Below are 5412 nucleotides of genomic sequence, written 5' to 3'. Positions count from 1 at the left end.
TATCTTGTTTACACTGTCTTTATAGCTAAACAAAGCGCCCCCGCCCCCCGGCAGTTTACAACAATTGATACTGTTAGAGTTAAAACTGAAGAGCGTTAAGACAGAATAAAAACAAATCAATTTTAATACGGTATGCTGAAAGTTTCACATTTGGGGATTTCGTCACGTTCTGGAATATTTGCTACATTGGTAGCTTTCACACCGTAAGGAATGCTGAGGGTAATCAAAATTATGGGTTTCCACAGGAAAAGATTAGTAACAGTGGACCTGGCTCTTCCCCTGCAGGTGCAATGGAATAGAACAGGCATCCCCAAACTTCAGCCCAGATGTTTTGGACTACAGTTCCCATCTTCCCCAACCACTGGTCCTGTTAGCTAGGGATCATGGGAGTTGTAGGCCAAAACATCTGGAGGGCCGCAGTTTGGGGGTGCCTGGAATAGAAGGTATTTTGTGCATACACACTATGGTGTAATTGGCATGCCCCATAATCCCTTTGCAATTTGCAAGGATTCCTTGATTGGCATGCAGAGATTTCAGACAAAGAGATGTATAAGAAGTTGCCCAATGGTAGATTATTTAAAAACATTTGCTCTACAATGTTCATCAGGTTCGGGAAAGCAGTGGTTCTCCAATGTATATTTGTTAGTTATTCATTGGTTGGTTAAATTTCTAAACCACCCTTCATCTCAAGGGCAGTGTATAGAAGTATAATCTCATATCAATTATTTTACAGCAGTGAAACCATTAAAACTTAATTTCAAAGTATAGAGTATTACAATGAACAAAACTGTTCTCTGCCCACCCCTGCTCAGATACTGGATGGAACAAAAGAAATTTCCACTTGGCAACAAAATGCTGGTACTTAAGGGGGTTGGGAATGAGTTCTGCGAGTCGTGTGCCACAACAAAGAAGGCCCACAGTTGTAGATAAGCATATGCAGAGTCTCCCAGATTTTAAGGCCTGGACTGACCAGGGTCCTTTTCCAAGTACTTTGGTCCAGGCCATACAGGGTGCTATATATTGGAGTCAGAATCTGAAATGGGACCCAGTAAGTAAATACGCTTCCATTAGTGAGATGTGATCCCACTTTACAGTATTGCTCAGAAGCCTGGTGAGTGCATTCTATACCACCAGTTTTCAGATAGTCTTCAAGGGCAGCCCCACAGAGTGCATTGCAGTAGTTTGCAGCTGTTGAATTCCCAACTTCCATCAGCCAGGAGGGATGCCACTCCCTCATCCCTCATGTAGAATCTACAGAAGCCAGTATTGCCACAGAAACCAAAGTTGCCATTCTTGATTTCAACTGATCAGTCACTTAAAAACGTTTATAGTTATGCTAGGCAGCAAGCCATGGTAGCTTCAAACTCAAAGTCAAACTTAACAGAAGACAAGCCAAAGGGTTTTCTGGATAAGAATGGAAGTAATTTCTGTTTCTCGTCTGTCGGTAATTCCACATCTTTGCTTCAGCTGAGACGACATGTTTTCATTTCAGCTTTCATTAAACGCCTAAAACAAATGGCGTCAGAACTTACATCAGTTCATGCTGCTGGTGACATGAGCTCTTGTACCATAAATCAAGGTCAGTCTTCTAAGCTACCTTAATATTTTGTAACAACAGAACCTACAACTAATACAATTGCCTCTACAATTTGTCCTGAGCAAGTCTGTCACCATTGAAAAAAGCCAGTGTAATTTATTAGTTAGAGTGTTGGGTGTGGGAGATCAGCATTGCCACTCCGCCATGAAGCTTCTTGTTGTTTAGTTGTGTCCGACTTCATGACCCCATGGACCAGAGCATGCCAGGCACTCCTGTCTTCCACTGTCTCTCACAGTTTGGTCAAACTCAAGTTGGTGGCTTCGAGAACACTGTCCAACCATCTCGTCCTCTGTCGTCCCCTTCTCCTTGTGCCCTCAATCTGTCCCAACAGCAGGGTCTTTTCCAGGGAGTCTTCTCTTCTCATGAGGTGGCCCAAAGTATTGGAGCCTCAGCTTCAGGATTTGTCCTTCCAGTGAGCAATCAGGGCTGATTTCCTTCAGAATGGATAGGTTTGATCTTCTCCATGGGACTCTCAAGAGTCTCCTCCAGCACCATAATTCAAAAGCATCAATTCTTCGGCGATCAGACTTCTTTATGGTCCAGCTCTCACTTTCATACATCACTACTGGGAAAACCATAGCTTTAACTATGTGGACCTTTGTCGACAAGGTGATGTCTCTGTTTTTTAAGATGTCTAAGTTTGTCATTGCTTTTCTCCCAAGAAGCAGGCGTCTTTTAATTTCGTGACTGCTGTCACCATCTGCAGTGATCAAGGAGCCCAAGAAAGTAAAATCTCTCACTGCCTCCATTTCTTCCCCTTCTATTTGCCTGCAGGTGATGGGACCAGTGGCCATGATCTTAGTTTTTTTGATGTTGAGCTTCAGACCATATTTTGCACTCTCCTCTTTCACCCTCATTAAAAGGTTCTTTAATTCCTCCTCACTTTCTGCCATCAAGGTTGTGTCATCAGTATATCTGAGGTTGTTGATATTTCTTCTGGCAATCTTAATTCCGGTTTGCGATTCATCTAGTCTAGCCTTTTGCATGATGAATTCTGCATACAAGTTAAATAAGCAGGGAGACAATATACAACCTTGTCATACTCCTTTCCCAATTTTGAATTTTGAAGCCATGAAGCTTACTGGATGGCTATTGGCCAGTCACTCTTTCAGCCTAACTGACCTTGCAGAGTTGGAGGGGAAGAACAATGTAACCCATGTTGAGCTAGGAAAGGTGGGATATAAATGTCATAAGCTGAATTAAAAAAACCAGCTGTTATATTCTTAATGAAATCTGTTACACATCTATTCAGAAGTAAGCCACTATGATTATAATTAAGCTTACTCCCAAGTGTGTACATGATTGCACATTAGTGTAATGTGCAGGGATAGAAAGGAAAAAATCCTGTTTTATTTGGGACCTCTGCATACAAATCAATAGAGCAGAATGCACATGCATTAATTTGATGCTGCCATTGGGTTCAGAGGACCATACTTACCTGTACAATAAACTGAGGCGCATATTTTCTGAAAGGTCTCTTGCAGTATTGTCCATTTTCAATGCAATTGCTACTTTTCAGTAAAGTAGACATGGTTAGCTAAGTCAGTTCAAGGGCAGTAACCATACATCTCTTATCACCCAGTGCTCTCTTCAACTTGGGTAACAATATAGTTGTACAGCATAGAACGAGTGGAGATCTGCCCCTGATACTGTATTTCATCAGCAGAAACCAAATAAGGCAATAGCTCTTGAAATTTATAGAGAGCTGTTTAAAAAAGTTTATTTGGCTATTGTAAGGGTGACTCCCTACAGGGAGCCAGCCCCCATCATCCTAACGTCCACCTCGCCAAGCAGAGGGAGCAGCAGGGGGTCTGAAGCAGCCAGGGGGGAAGGGAGAGACTCACAGGGAGAGAGCAGTCAGCGCACCGTGACACAGGTCAAGGGGGAGGCGTTTTGGAGTGCCCCGACTACTTTGCTGGCGTAGGAACAGACGTACGCCGTTGCCAGATTCTGGTTCGGACTGAGGTCATGTTTTCAGCTATCTCTGCACTGTAAATACACAATAAATGCACAATAAAAGTATTTAAAGACAAACTGTACTCAAGCGGAGTTACTCTAGAGTAGCCACGACGACCCTCTGACAGCTATGTCCGAAGTAAGAGTAAGAACCAGCAAGTGGTAGGTCCTCTGTGTGGGGAATATGGAGAAATGCTATTGGGTGACAGAGAAAAGGCAGAACTACTCAACACTCACTTTGCCTCTGTCTTCACCCAAAAGAAAAGTTATGCCCAACCTGGTGATGACAGAATAAAAGATGTAAGGAGGGAGCTGCAGCTCAAGATAGGAAAAGAGGTAGTAAGGGAACGCATAGCTACTTTAAATGAGCTCACATCTCCAGGGCCTGCTGAGCTGCACCCAAGGACACTAAAGGAGCTTGTGGGTGTAAGTTGAGAGCTTTTGTCTATTATCTTTGAGAATTATTGGAGAACAGGTGAGATCCCTACACACTGGAGGCGGGCAAATGTCCTCATCTTCGAAAGGGGGGGAAAGGAAGACCCAGGTAACTACTGACCAGGGAACTTGACATCGATACCAGGGAAGGTTGTAGAACAGGTAATTCAACAGTCAGCCTGTGAGCTTTTGGGAAGGGATGCTGTGATTACTAAAACCCAGAATGGGTTTCTCAAAAATTAGTCATGCCAGACCAATCGGATTTGCTTTATTTGATGGAATTACAAACTTGGGGGATCAGAGGAATGCTGTAGACATAGTGTATCTTGATTTTAGTAAGGTTTTTGACAAAGTTCCCCATAATAGTCTTGCAAGGAACCTGGTAAAATGTGTAGGTGGATTTGTAGCTGGTAGACTCACCAAACCCAAAGAGGACTTATTCATGGTTCCTTGTCATCCTGGAAAAAAGTCACAAGCCGCAGGGTTCTCTCCTGGGTCTGTTGTTGTTCAACGTCTTTATAAATGACTTGGATAAAGGAATTGAGGGGATGCTCATCAAATTTTCAAATGACACCAAACTGGGAGGGGTAGCTAATGGTGCAGAAGACAGAATCAAATTCAAAAATGACCAAAACAGATTGCAGAACTGGGCACAAGCTAACAAAATCCATTTCAATAGGGACAAAGGTTCTGCACTTAAACAGGAAGAACCAGATGCACAAATATGGGATGGGGGACACCTGACTTACTAGCAGTATACAGGGGTCTTGATGGACCACAAGCTTAACATGAGTCAGAAATATGATGATGCAGCAGCAGCAAAAAAACGAATGCTATTCTAGGCTGCATCAACAGAAGTATACCGTTCAGATCAAGGGAAGTAATAGTACCACTACAATTTAAGAAGGGTGTTGACAAGCTGCAATGTGTGAAGAGAACTGCGATCAAGATGATCAAGGGTCTGGAAACCAAGCCTTATGAGAAGCACTTGAAGGAGCTGGGGATGTTTAGACTGGAAAAGAGGAGACTGAGAGGAGATATGTTAGCCATCTTCAAATATCTTAAGAGCTGTCCCAAACGAGATTCCGACTAAACATTCGGAAAACCTTTCTGACTTTAAGAGCTGTTCAGCTGTGGAACAGACTCCCACGAGAGGTGGTGGACTCTCCTTCTTTGGAGGATTCTAAACAGAGGTTGGATGGCCATCTGTCATGGATGCTTCAGCCTGAGATTCCTGCATCGCAGGGGGTTTGACTAGATGACCCCTGGGGTCCCTTCCAAGTCTACAATGCAGGAGATAAGAGAAAGGATGAGAAGAGCATATTGGATTCGGAGCCGGGGCTCCAGAGCGCGCGTTCGCGAGCAGGCGAGGGCTTTCTGTCCCGTGGGAGCCGCCGTATGCGCCGTCGCCTTGGCAACCGAGC

The sequence above is a fragment of the Zootoca vivipara genome, chromosome 3, assembly GCF_963506605.1.
Source record: "Zootoca vivipara chromosome 3, rZooViv1.1, whole genome shotgun sequence".
Taxonomy (NCBI): Eukaryota; Metazoa; Chordata; class Lepidosauria; order Squamata; family Lacertidae; genus Zootoca; species Zootoca vivipara.
This window is presented reverse-complemented; position numbering follows the sequence as displayed.